Source organism: Coloeus monedula, assembly GCF_965178545.1.
Source record: "Coloeus monedula genome assembly, chromosome: 32".
In the NCBI taxonomy this organism is placed as follows: domain Eukaryota; kingdom Metazoa; phylum Chordata; class Aves; order Passeriformes; family Corvidae; genus Coloeus; species Coloeus monedula.
In genome coordinates, this window is record NC_138812.1 from 2,602,216 (window position 1) to 2,616,150 (window position 13,935).

The 13,935-nt window shown below is 56.2% G+C and overlaps 1 pseudogene across 1 annotated transcript; it reads right to left on the reverse strand.

Annotated features, from left to right (window-relative positions):
- Positions 1-12,237: 12,237 nt before the first annotated feature.
- LOC309583707 (olfactory receptor 14J1-like) lies at positions 12,238-13,705 on the reverse strand (annotated as a pseudogene). The gene is made up of 2 exons: positions 13,627-13,705; positions 12,238-13,219 (listed from the first exon to the last, which is right to left on the reverse strand). The product of its transcript is annotated as an olfactory receptor 14J1-like (transcript).
- Positions 13,706-13,935: the final 230 nt, after the last annotated feature.

Sequence of the window (13,935 nt, forward strand, 5' to 3'; positions counted from 1 at the left end):
CCGGACACACGGACACGCGGACAAACGCTCCCAGCGCTTCAGCGGCAGCGGCAGCAGCGGCAGCAGCGGCAGCAGCGGCAGCAGCACAAGAGCAGCAGAAGAGCAGCGAGTCCACGAACCCTCTGCTAAGTCCCTTCTCCTGCTCCTCCTCTCCCTCTCCCAGGGTCTCGCACCCTGTCCCGCTCTCCCTTTCGTTCCCCAACCCCCCCGTCCCGCGGCCTCCCTCTCCCCGTGCCCGGCCGGGCCATGCCCCCGGCCCGGCCCCGGCCCCGGGCGGGGCTGCCCCCTCCCCGCCCCCGGGCGTCCCGCCGCGGTCCCGCCTCCGCCCGGCTCTCGCCGTCCTGGCTGTGGCGCTGCTGGGCGGGCATCAGTGCCTGGCTCCTGGGCACCATCGCCAGCCCCTGGCTCCAGCTGGCCCGACCCCGACCCCCACCCCGACCCCGGCCCCGGCCTCGGCTCCTCCCGGGGCCCGCCGGGGACACAGGCGGCGCGGCCGCTCCCGCCGCCTCGGCAGCGTCTTCCCCGCTCCGAACTCCGCCGCTCTTGAGCGCGGCCGCCGGCCCCGAGCCGCCGGTGTCCGCTTCAAAAGAGGCAACATGTGGGGATGGCCGGCCCGGGGCGGTTGAGCGGCGCTCGGGGGCCGTTCCTGGCCCCGGGCCGAGCGCTGACGGCCGCGTCTCGCCGGCACGGAAGGCGCAGCAGGGCCTGAAGGAGCGCTACCGGCTGGGTTCGCTGCTGGGGCGAGGCGGCTTCGGCAGCGTCTTGGCGGCGACGCGGCTCTCGGACGGAGCCCCGGTGAGTGGCGGGGCCGGCGGCGGGCGCGGGAGGCGGGGGGCAAAGGAGGAGGAGAAGGAGCATGGGGCTCGGCAGGGCGGGCGGCGAGCTCAGCCCGCTGCTCCCCTTGCCTTGCAGGTGGCCATCAAACGTGTGCCGCGGAACCGCATCCACCATTGGGGCCAGCTGGTGAGTGAGCGAGGGGCAGCGGGAGAAGCCGGGGCGCGACGGGCGGGGATGAGCCGAGGCCCGGCAGGGTGGAAGCCGCCAGAACGCCTCGGGGGAGAGCGGCCGTGGGGCCAGCGGAGCGCGCAGAGCGTCCCCGGCTGGCTGAGGGCTTGCCGAGCCCCGGCACGGCATGGGCCCCGCTGACGGCATCGTGCTCCTCCCACAGCCCGACGGCACCCGAGCACCACTGGAGATCGTGCTGCTGGCCAAGGTGTCCGCTGGCTTCCCTGGCATCGTCCAGCTCCACGAGTGGCTGGAGCTCCCCAACAACGTGGTGATGGTGCTGGAGCGCCCGGAGCGGTCTCAGGACCTCCTTCATTTCATTCGGGCACGGGGCTTCCTGTGCGAGGAGGTGGCGCGGCACCTGTTCCGCCAGGTGCTGGAGGCCGTGCGGCACTGCACCAGCTGCGGGGTCCTGCACCGGGACATCAAACCAGAGAACATCCTGGTTGACCTGGCCACCGGGCAGGCCAAACTCATCGACTTTGGCTGTGGCACCTACCTGCAAGCCGCAGCCTACACCAGCTTTGCAGGTGAGCCCACGCAGGGGGAGGCTCCTGGGAGCGGCATCTCAGAGCCCAACAGCTCACAGCCCAAGGCGGCTGTGGCAGGGGGGATTCTCCCTTTTGCTGCCAGTCATGGCAGCCGGAGTCTTCAGCCTTGCTGCTTTTGAGCGGCGCTGGCTGAGGGGCCATCTTCCAGCCCTGCTGGCAGCCTTTGCCAGCCCCTCTGCCCAGGACTGGCGCTGGGGCTGGGGCAGCCAGCGCCACAGAAACACCCGTGGGAGGGGGTAGCAGAGAGGGGGGGCCAGAACCTGTGCTCCAGCCCGTTTGGTGTGCAGGCGAGACAGGGCTCAGACTGCTCTGCTGCCCGTGCTTGCCTCGGCTTAAGAATGGTTTCTGGGGCAGTGCAGGCAGGGAGGATGAAAGCGTGGTTTTTCCCCAGCACCAAGTGGGTTTTTCCTTTGCATGGAATGCTCGGGCCTTGCCAGGGCTTCCGCTGCCCTCTTGCGACACCGGCGGCTTCTTTTCCAACCCCCAGTCTGTACACAAGCCCCAGGTGCTGGCGAGAGGGCAGCGGGTCAGGCCGCGTGCCGCTGGTGCGGCCCCCGCATGCCCGGGGATGCTGGGGCGAGGCTCTGGGAGCAGGCAGCGTCCCCCTGAAGAACTCCATCTCTATTCCATAGGAACACCGTCCTACAGGCCCCCAGAATGGATCCAGTTCGGCTGGTACTACGGCGAGGCAGCGACCGTCTGGTCCCTGGGCATCGTGCTGCACCAGATGGTCTGCGGGGAGCACCCTTTCAGGAGGGGCTGGAACAGCACCTGGGGCCGGCTCTCGCTCCCACGACGGCTCTCTCCAGGTGGATCCTCGTCTCTGCAGCACGGGGGGAATAGCAGTGCTGGGAGGCAGCAGCGGGCTCAGGAGCATCCCACACTGGCAGCTGCTGAGGAGGTGGCAATGTCCTGCTCTCCTCCAAAAGAAAGAATTGGTGGCAAAGTTTAGGCACAGCCCTGAGCACACGCAGCACGGCCTGGCCATGGCAAGAGTGGGGCAAAGCGGACAGGAGCCTTCTGCAACTGACTGGTGCTTTCTGCTTTCTCTGCGCAGAGTGCCAGGATCTCATCCGACGGTGTTTATCCGTGCTCTCCTCGGAAAGGCCCTCATTAGAAGACCTGTCCTGTGCTCCTTGGATGCAGGATATTCGTGTGCCATAGGAGAAGGGAGAGAGCCACACACACGCTTTGAGCCAGGGAGCCGGTGAGTTCCAGCTGCACACGCGCCTTGGCAAGGAGCAGCAAAGAAAGGCAGAGTTTTTGTCCTGCCTGAATCGCTGCGCAGGGCTCCTCAGCTGGGCACGCGCAGCCCTGCTGCTGGAGCTGAGCTGCTCTTCCCAGCTCTGGTGGCCCCCGTGCCAGCTGCTTTTGCTTGTCCTGCTTCAGCAACAGCCGGGGCCCTGGGCAGAGCACTGACAGCCTGCTCCAGCCCCAGGGAAGAAGAAGCCCCTGGAGAAGCTGTGCCAGGTGCGGCTGCTGCTGCTGGAGACATGGAGGGTGACATCAAGGATGACAAGCTCTTCCTCCACCTGGCAAGCTGAAGATGATGGACTTCAATTGTGGCACCTTCTTCAAAGCCAGGCTCCACAGCGAATTTACAGATGAGTCCACACCCAGGGGGATGCTCCCAGATTTGGGCATTGCACGGCCTGGCCAGGAAGCAAAGGTTCCTCCCTTTGCTGGGGCAGATGCAACCAATCCTTCAGCCGGCTGCCAAGCTGCTTTTTGGCAGGGTGGGCGGGATGGGCTGGGGTGCTTACGAAATGGGAGTCAGCCCCTGGCCCTGCCAACAGCCCCCACCACCCACTGTTCCCTGGGCTGGGGCTGGGGCTGGGGCTGGCAGCCCGACACAAACAAGCCCCCATGGCAGGAGCAGAGGTGGCACTCCAGGAGCTGTGCACGGGCTGCTTTGTTTTGCAGGAAAGGAAGGGCTTGGGCTGCTCCCCTCCCCTTGTTTGCTTTGGGCTCGCCGTGCCTGTTGGGGGGCAGTGCAGGGGGGAAGGGAGAAAGCGTGGGCTTCCCTCGCCTGTGGGTGGGTTTTTCCCCAGCATGTAGGGAAGGTTGGGCCTTGCTCAGGCCCCTGACAGAGAGAAGATTTTTTAGCTTTTTTCTTGTTTCTCCTTTTTGTCTGTAATGCATTTTCTTTAATTTGTTGTTTGTTTTTCTTCAAGGAAGCGTTGTAGGTGGTGTCCAGTCTGGATCGGGAAGTGCTTGGGAGCAGCTGCGGCGTGGATGGCACGTGGCCTTGGAGAAGGCCGAGGACATGGCTTGGGAGCAGCTTTTCTTCCGGCGGCGGGTGGCGTGCGGTGGGTCCCCGTCTTCTTGGCACGGCTGGGATAAGGGCTTTTGGGAGATGGCAGCGAGCACAGGAGCATCCCGCTCTGGGCAGCTGCTGAGGAGGTGGCTGTGCCACGGCCGGCTGCAGGCTGGGCACGTGTCCTGCCCTCCTGCTCTCCTGCCAAAGGCAGCAGGGACGGGCGGCTTCGGGCACCGCTCTGAGCACGGCCAGCACGGCCTGGGCACCGCGGGCGGCTGGGACAAGGGGGACGGGAGCCTTCAGCTGACGGGCGGTTTCTGCTTTCTCTCCTTGCAGCCGGGCTCTGTGGATGCTGAGGCTGCTCTGGGCTCCGCCAGGGCTCTGCTGCGGCTCAGCACCGGGCCGGAAGAAGCCAAAGAAGAACCGGTGTGAGCTGCAGCAGAGACGTGCCCGAGCATTTCGGCAACGCAGCTCAAGCCTGCAGAGTGCACGCCTCCAGGGGAAAACATGACACCCCCCTGCCCAAAATAAACTTGTTCAATAACTTGTGAAATGAAATCAGTCTGGGATGAGCCCAAATGACATTTTTCATCTTGCTCAAGCTTTAGCTCAGCCCTTCTCTGCACAGTTCTCTGCCCCACCTGCCTTTACTTCACAAGTGCTCCCTCTTTTCCCCCAGTGAGTTGCCAGCTCAGGGCAGTCTCTGTCGCACTGTAGCCTTCCTTGATGCCCCTGACCACGAGGAGGAGCGAGCCCCAGGTTTAGGGACTCATCCTTTCACTGGCAGAAGAACAGCAATATCTCAGAGGTCCGGTGAGATTTGAGCGTCATTCAAGAGCTGCTCTCCAGGCCTCAGCTCTCCTCACTGTTGGCTTCCCACTGCCACTTTTGCTCGTCCTTGCAGCAGGATGAGCTCTGGGAATCCCCTTGACCCTCGCCACTCCTGCCAGCCCAGCCACCCAGCTCAGTTTGGCTTAAGCTGAAGCTTCTCTGTCTCCTCTGGCACGGCAGTGCAGTTCCCTCTGCGGGGAGCAGCAGCCCCAGAGCACAGCAGGCAGCAGCGCAGGCCGCAGCTGCACCAGCTCCCCTCCACGCGTGGCTGGGCTCTTGGTGGCAACTAAATGCTCCCTGTTTGCAGCTGTCACTGGAGGATGGCCCCAGGGCAGAGCCCAGCCGGGCTCCCAGTGCATCCCCCGGGGCTTGGGGCAGACAGTGGTCCCAGAGCTGAGGTTAATGGTGCGCAGCCGGCGCTGTGGCTCGCAGTCAGTGTTTGCAAGTGTTGCCTTCTCACCTCCTGCAGCTTGTGGGGAAAACGAGCTGTGCGGCCGGGCCGGCACTGCCCCTCTGGGCAGTGACAAGGCTGAAGGTCTTTGCTGTTGCAGAGGAGCCGGCATTGAGCCTTAGCAGGGCCCGGCAGGTGCGGAGCCGCATCTCGCCCGCTGTCCGGGGCTATTTCCCACATAGCCCTTCTTTGGCGTAACTCACCTTGTAAGCTGGCATCCGGGGCATTTTTGTCCCAGCTCTGTGTGAGTAGGTGTCCAAGAGCTGAAGTGAGCAGCATTTAGAAGCAGTTTCAAGATTTCTAGGCAGGCAGTGGAGCTGACAAGCATCTGTGTAACTCACCGTATTCATCGGGAGGGGCTGCTGGTTCTTTAGGAATATGGCACAATGGAGACACGAGACCGGGGAAAATCCCAGCTCTCTGTGGATTTGTGCAAAAGGGGGAAGCAGCAGAAACACTTTGTGTCTGCTTGTGCGGACACAAGGTCCAAGGAGCTGGGGTGGCAAAGGGTGGCCTGGGCTGGTGGCAGGTTAAGTCCTGTTTCATGTCATCATAGAGTGGCACAGGACAAAGCTAAAAGCACCCACAGCCACACTGATGAAGTCTTTCTGATGCTGCACATCCTATAGGAAATTGTAGCTGTCACACAATCCATTGGTATTTATAACTTTGATTTGCAATACTTTAGGTCCAAGTTTCAAACTGCAATATTTTTACACTCAAGACACAGTCATGCACAATCCATATTTCAATTTCCTATTGCTTCAACCACAATTTAAAATAACTTAATATTGGCAACAAACCCCAAAACCTTTAAAAAAAGGCTGCTGAGGTCAGTGAGATGGATCCATGCCATCAGCCCATTTGCAAAGTAAATAACTTAGTTCTCTTTTTAAAAGGATCAGTTACCACTTAAACCAAAGTTACAAAAGATTTTTCACTACACATTTGGTTTTTTCCTCTTTCATATTTTTTCTGTTTTTTCTTTTTTCTTTTTTTTTTTTAAAGAGATAACACGTCTTAAAAAAGGATTGTACAGCAAAATGAGATGCATTTCTGCTCAACAACGAAAATGTAGCCTCCTCCTCTGTTTCCTTTTGTCTGGATACCCTGAAGAAAAAAACCTAGCAGACACCAGCAGAGGTGTAAACTGGTTGCTTTGGACTAAAGTGGAGTTCAGCACTGGTGACATCCTGACCCAGTCAAGAGTTGCAGAATTCTTTTGCAGATCTCGAACCATGTGCTTGCGGGCACAGCAGCTGCAGTGCTGATGCACCAGTGCACGAGAATAACTCTGTTATTGCCCCACCGAATCTGGGCTCTGCCCAAGAAGGAGGTGCTGCAGTCCTTTGCTCCTCGTTCCCGTGTGGAGCAGCTCCCTTCCTGCTGGCTGAGCTGCTCAGGCAGAGCCCGGCAGCTCCTGACACTGAAGGGCTGAGGCCTTTCCCCTGCTGCTGTGCTACAGACGGATTGAGCAGCATTGCTTAACGTGGCGATACCCAGCGGGACCAAAAGCAGTTGCCTTTGTAGACCTTAAGCTCAAAGGTGAAAAATCCCAAGAGACGAGGATGGAAGAGACTCGCAGGCTGCCTGTTTGCTGTGCTGCCCCACTTGTGAGCGGCCCAGCTTTGCGTGAGGCAGAGTGAGAACAAGGGGCAGCTCCCTGCCAGCCCCGCAGCCAAGGGGCCCCTCCAGTCCCGGGGCTTGGGGCACCATCAGAACCTTCCCAGCAAAGGTTCTCTTTGAACTTGCTCATTAATGAAATGTGCATGGTCATTAGCGCTCTGATAGATGTATCCACCCATTAGTGAAACATGGATTGACCTTTCTGTATTTGGAAGCTGGACAAGGCCATGAAATCTGACATCTGGCCTTGTTTGGGGCTGTATGGTCAAAGTCAACTCCCTTGCTTCCTCCTTGAGCCCTGGCCAGGCTTGGGGAGAAACCAATCAGGAGAATGAAACCAGATATTCCCACACTAGAAGTGCTGTCGGTTTGTCAGTTCAACACTATCAAAGCTGGGCCCTCTCCCAGCGGGGTTGGAGCCTCAGCTGTGGCTGGAGGCAGCTGCAGGAATTCCCAGTGTCCGTGAATGGCTCTCCAGTCCTTGGCTGGGACAGCTTCCCCCAGCTGATGTGTGCATGTGGGCGATGGTAAAGTCTGAGGGGAACTGGGGCTGTCTCTTTCTTAATCACTACGGGCAATCTTTGGCTGTGATGATTGGGTGCATTGCTGAGCTTCTCCTTTTGTGATTCTCTGCTGCTTTGAACTACAGTAAATGACGCTGATTCCTTGAGTTGGTGTCTGTGTCTGGTGCTGACCCTGCCCACTGGTAAAACAAATTTGGTATGGTCTGGCCAGATCCCAACAAAATGCTGCTTTTTAAATGAAAGTGTAAGGAATCAGTGCCATCCAAAATTCCCGGATGGGAAGACCTTCCTGAGGGTTTGCTGGCTGTGGCGTGGGCTGAGGTCGGAGCACCGTGCGAGCAATGAGGACGTCAACTGAAAGAAGCTGAAGCACTGGATGTATTAGAATGCATCCAAAAATTGCATATGGAAAAAGGAAAAGAACTTGTGGGTTTGGGAAGATGAGGGTGAATTTTGTTAACAGCATCTCGGAAACAGCACCAACAGAAGGAACGCTTGTTGTTGAAACGCTCCCACATGGAGCCACAGAAGAAGTTTTTAATCTTGAGCTTGGATTTGTTTGAGCAAAGGAAATAATAATAATAACAACAAGAATAAAAATAAAAAGAATTATCTACATGTATATAATATAATAAAAATTGTATGTTTATGTTTTCACATGTATATAATGACATTGTGAAATAATGCTCCAAATACCAATTTGTTAGCTTTGGCTGCTCAGGGATATAAGACTAAGTACTCTACAGAAAATGATTGGCCAGGACCCCAACATTGCTGGGAAACTGTGTGAGATTGTATACAAGAGATGAAGGAGGAAGGGATGAAACTGGCTGTTTTGATAGGGTTTGCTGATGCCAGGACGTGGAATGCTTTGTCTGTTCCTGTGCAAAATAAAGTGAGTAAGACTGCTGGGTTTTTCATATACCAGACTATCCACAAGCTGCAGAATTGATTGAACAGATGAAGGGGTTGTTAAAAGAGCAGTTGAAAAATGTAGGAGATGGGAAGCTGTTGCAATGAAAAACCCACCTCACAGATGTGCTCCATATCATTAACAATGGGCCCACTGGGGAAATGGAAACCGCCTCGATGCGCGTGGCTGCACCCAATTTGCAAATACAACCACGGACAGTGACACTCTGACTTCCTGGGAAATTGTTCTGGGGGTGATGGCCCCTGACAGGGCCATCCCAGAGGCTGCAGGGCTGGACCTTTATGCATTAGAATGAATTAGGATAAATCAGAAGCAAATGAGAGTTATCAATACCGGCACAGGAATTCAGATTCCTCCGGGACACTGGTTTGATAACTGCTCACTCAAGCTTGGCCTTGACAAGTGTTCATATGGTGGGAGGAGTGCTTGGTGCAGATTATCAAGGAGAAATTAAAGTAGTTCTGTTAAACAACAGTGAACAACACTGGATTTTTCAACCCCACGGCAGGGTAGCACAATTATTGATATTGCCAGTTTTTAAAACAACCGTGAAAAAAGAACATCCACCTCACATCACTACTGTTCATGGAGATAAAGGGCTTGGATCCAGCAGTCCTAATCATGGAGCCAGAGTGTGGGTCCAGAGGCCAAATGGCCCGCCCGAGCCAGCTGAAGGAAGAGCTGTAGGCAAAGACAACACTGTTTGAATCCTGAAACCTGGGTGAGAAAGATGGGAACATGTCCCTGCAGCCAAGTGTTCTATGTGAGAACAAAGAGATGTTACAGGATATTGTTTTGCAGAGCCTGCCAGACCAAATCTCCCTCTTTGCCCCAATGGTCCCTTTGGAAAGTGCTCTGATCCACGGCGCTCGATGTGAAGACTGATGTGCCACTGAGTGACTTCTGCAGACAGAAAGGGACCGCTTAACAGTGAAACTATGGTTGATCTTGTTGGTTTAATGTTGTCATTGTAATCAGAGCACTGGTTGGGAAAACAGATTTCTAACAGTAGGAGCAGAGATAGGGAACTCATTTAACTTCAGTAATTGCTGGGTGCGTGGAAGTCCAGAAGGATTCAATGACTGGCCTTGGCTGGCCCATCTGGCCCAACCCAAACGGTGGGTTAGAAACTTGAGCACAGTTCATGATAAAAACAGGGTTCTAGATCGAGGGTGGCGATCCCTGACCGCTGCATTTTCGTAGAAAAGGCATTTCTTGCCTAAATCGGATAAAGAGGAATATATGTAGGAAAAAGTGTCTGTGGATGGATGTTGTCTCCTGGAATAGGTTGTATGCACCCACACTGTGAACTGTTCAGTTGCACCCAGTATAAAGGGAAATGGAATCAAAGTCACGTACAGCTCTTTAATCATGGCTGGGTTAAGCGTTCCTATGAAGATTGTGAAAAGATACCCTTAAAGCACTTCCCGTATGATATTTTGGCTTGTCAACAAAGTAATTCAAATGCTTAAATCTAAAAGATTGTAGTATCAAAAGGATTGTTATGAAGGTTGTAGTTCGTCTCTAGGTCAAAGGACTGATTGAAGTACTGAGGCCTGAACAACAGGCCCTGACTGAGGCCTGAACAACAGGCTCTGAGCTAAAGTTGACATCTACATGAACCTTCCAACCAAATGTTCTATTTCTATCTGCTCATTAACAGAGCATTATTAGCAATATGCTCTATGTTCATTGGTGAAACACGGATTTACCTTTCTGTATTTAGAAACTGGACAGGGCCCCATCTGGCCTTGTTTGGGGGTTTAGGATCAAACTCCCTCGGTTCCTCCTTGAGCCCCGGCCAGGCTTTGGGAGAAACCAAAGAGGAGAATGAAACCAGATGTTCCCACACTAGAAGTGATGTCAGCTTGTTTGTTCAACGCTGTCAAAGCTGGGCCCTCTCACAGCGAGGTTGAAGCCTCGGTGCCCGCAAAGCTGGATGTACCTGCAGGAATTCCCAGGGTCTGGGAATGGCTCTCCAGTCCTTGGCTGGGACAGCTTCCCCCAGCTGATGTGAGGATGTGGATGATGGCAAGGTCTGAGGGTGACTGGTGCTGTCTCTTTCTTGATTACTGCACACAATCTTGAGTAGTGATGATTGGGTGCTTTGCTGAGCTTCTCCTTTTGTGATTCTTTGCAGTTTTGCATTATAATAAATTCCACTATTCCTGAACTTGGTGTCTGTGTCTTTGGTGCTGACCCTGCCCACTGGCAAAACAGACACTGAGGGCCCTGGGAGAACCAAAGGGGCCTTGCGACACCGCGGGGCCTCGTGTAACCAAGGGCGCCATAGTGACACCGTGGGGCCCAAAGGAACCAAGGGGCCAGCGTGACACTGCAAGGCCTCGTGGAACCATGGAGGGCATTGTGACACTGTGGGGACTCCTACAATCAAGGGTCCATTGTTTTCCTCTCCCTGCCCCGGCCCCAGCCCTGCAAAGAAGCCCAGTCCTGTCTGGCCCTGCAGCAGGAACTGGAGGCAGTGCAGGTCCGGGACAGTGACTCTGTGTCTGGGATGCTCAGGAGATCCTCAGCTCGGGCAGCTCGTGCAGCCCCAGGGCCCCGCTGCCCAGCACAGCAGCAGAGAGTTGGCTCCGGGGCTCCTCAGGCTGCTCCTGCTGCCATCCCAGGCACAGGGCAGCCTCTTGCCAGGGCTCCTCTGCACACACACGAGCTCCTGCTCTTCTCCTGGCCCATGCCAGCTCCCCACAGGGCCTTTTCCAGGGGAACACGTCTGTGCTGGCCTGAGCAGCCATTGCTGTAGCCTCTGCCCTACTGCCCAGAGCCCCCGAGCTGGGGGTGCTGCTCTGCAGAGCATGGGGGCTGTGCTGCCCGGGGTCATGGGCTGCCTCTGCTGGGCTCTGCTGCTCAAGCTGGGAGACAGAGCTCTGCAGCTGATGGTGCTCCCTGCACTGACCCCCTCCCACACAGGCTCTGCTGTGGCCATGGAGGGTGCTCAGAGGTGCCTGCCTTGTTCCAGGGCGGGCACATGGGCTGGGGCTGCCCTGGATCCTCCTCTGCAAGTTCCCCGAGGGTCAGACGAGTCACTGCCCAGACTCCTTTCCCTGTACCTGCTGTGTCCCCTGGGCTGCAGAGCTCTCATGGGTCACAGGAAACATTCAGCCCTTTATCTGTGGGTGAGCCCACCCTGGACAGGCCTGTGCCCAGTGAGCTCCACTCACTGCTGATCCCTGGCACACACTGTCCCTGCAGGTCCCCCGTGTTCTGCTGGCAGCTCCCAAGTCCCTCTAGAAGAACATTCCCCTGCCATCAGCCCTGGCACAAGCTGCAGAGCCCCAGGAAGGTTCATCACAGACCATTCACCATCTGGTGGGCACTGGCCACCAACAAGCAAAACCTGAAGCACACCCGAGTCTCTTGAAGGCCACACTGGGACCCTGATCTCATCCCACTGAGCCCTGGGAGAACAAGGAACACAATCAGCCTCTTTAGAGTCTGGTCCTTGGGCCTGTTCCTGACAGTGACTGTGGAGGGAGAGCAAAGCCTTCCTGCAGTGCCTTCAGGAGATGCCCTTTGCTGATGGAACTGCTGTGGCGGAGCCCAGCTGTGTCCCAGCAGTGCCCATGGCCTGTCCCTGCCTGTGACACGCAGCAGGACTCGCACCACCCGGACAGAGCTGTTGGCCTTACACCATCACAGCGGCTCCAAAGGAGAGAGTGGAAGTAATAAGAGAGGAGCTCTGAAAAGACCAAGCTCTGCTGCTCCCTGGCTGTGCTGCTCTGCTGGGACTCTTCCCCCCCAATGCCTGCAACACTGGCCCTGCCCTCCAGCTCCAGGGATGGACTTAACCAAAGGATCCCGAACAGACACCTTGCTGATGGGTCCTTTATTTAATGTGAATACCCACAGAGCAGACTCCTTATTGACACAGTCCCTGCCAACAGTCACATTCAGCCTGTAAACAGTGAATAAGATGCATAACAAAATCTTTTGGATACAACCTTAACATATGAGAAGAAAAAAAAGCCACCAAAACCACCACCACCAAAACAACCTGAGAAGGCAGGCTGGGCCTCTAATGATTACACTTTAGCCTATGGAGCTGAAAACAGGCAGGTTTTTGCTTCTGGAAAGCATCCAGTCATCACTTTCCTCAGGGCGTCCCTGAGCTCCTGGTTCCTCAGGCTGTAGATGAGGGGCTTCAGGGCTGGAGGCGCCACCGAGTACAGAACTGGCAGTGCCAGGTCCAGGGATGGGGAGGAGATGGAGGGGGGCTTCAGGCAGGCAACAAAGCCAGTGCTGAGGAACAGGGAGACCACGGCCAGGTGAGGGAGGCACGTGGAAAAGGCTTTGTGCCATCCCTGCTCAGAGGGGATCCTCAGCACGGCCCTGAAGATCTGCACATAGGAGAAAACAATGAACACAAAAGAACCAAAAGTTAAACAGATGGAAAACACAACAAGCCCGAGCTCCCTGAGGTGGCAGTGTGAGCAGGAGAGCTTGAGGATGTGTGGGATTTCACAGAAGAACTGGCCCAGGGCATTGCCCTGGCCCAGGGGCAGGGAAAATGTATTGGCCATGTGCAGGAGAGCGTAGAGGAAGGCACTGGCCCAGGCAGCTGCTGCCATGTGGGCACAAGCTCTGCTGCCCAGGAGGGTCCCGTAGTGCAGGGCTTTGCAGATGGACACGTAGCGCTCGTAGCACTCGACAGCGAGGAGGGAAAACTCTGCTGAAATGAAAAAGAGAAAGAGAAAGAGGCTGTGCAGCACCTCCTGCCTAGGAGGTGGTTCTGGTGTCCCAAAAGGGAATTGTGCATGGCCTTGGGGACAGTGGTGCAGATGGAGCCCAGGTCGGTGAGGGCCAGGCTGAGCAGGAAGAAGAACATGGGGCTGTGCAGGTGCTGGCCGCAGGCTCCGGCGCTGATGATGAGGCCGCTGCCCAGGAGGGCAGCCAGGGAGATGCCCAGGAAGAGGCAGAAGTGCAGGAGCTGCAGCTGCCGCGTGTCTGCCAATGCCAGCAGGAGGAAGGGGCTGATGGAGCTGCTGTTGGACACTCGCCGTGTCTGGCCATGGGGACCTGTTCATGGAGAAGTCAGTGACAGCTTAAGGGAAACGTCTCTCAGCAAAATCAAAGACATGCCCCACAAATCCTTCTCCTGTCACACACTGACACCTTATGGGGATTCAGAGTGTGGCCACAGAGAAGGGCTTTGGCTGGCGTGGGGCCTTGCGAGAGACCGGGCGGGCCGGGGCCATGTCTGGCAGGAGGCGAGACAAAGAGCAAGAGGCGAGACAAAGAGTAGGATAGTTAATGGGAGATTGGGCAAGGAGATGGTAATCTGTAGCCCTTGGAGATGTAAAACAGAACCTTAGGAGCTGAAGTTTGTAGCTGCTGAACTGCTGGTTTGGAACAGTATATAAAGATGGGACTTGTGCGATAGAATTTGGCTTTGCATTCAGCCGGCCAAGTCCGTGTTCGATCACCGACAACACCCTTCTGTTTTTCTAGCAGATCTTCCTTCAGCTCCAGCCGCAGCCCTGGTTGGTGCTGGCTGTGTGACATGAGTTTCAGGGCAGTTGCTCCGGGGGTTTTTATAATTCAGCCTTGCTGTGCAGAAGTGGGAGGGGGACAGGGACCTGTCCTGGTGTTCCACTTTGAAAGCCCAGCTAACACAAGGGCACTCCCAGGGCCCAAGAACAGGAATGGCAAAAGCTGTTAAAGTGTTCTAGAGGTTTTTATAGCTCCTCTTCATCTCCCCTGCTGACTGTTTTTGGATGTCAGAAACACTCAGC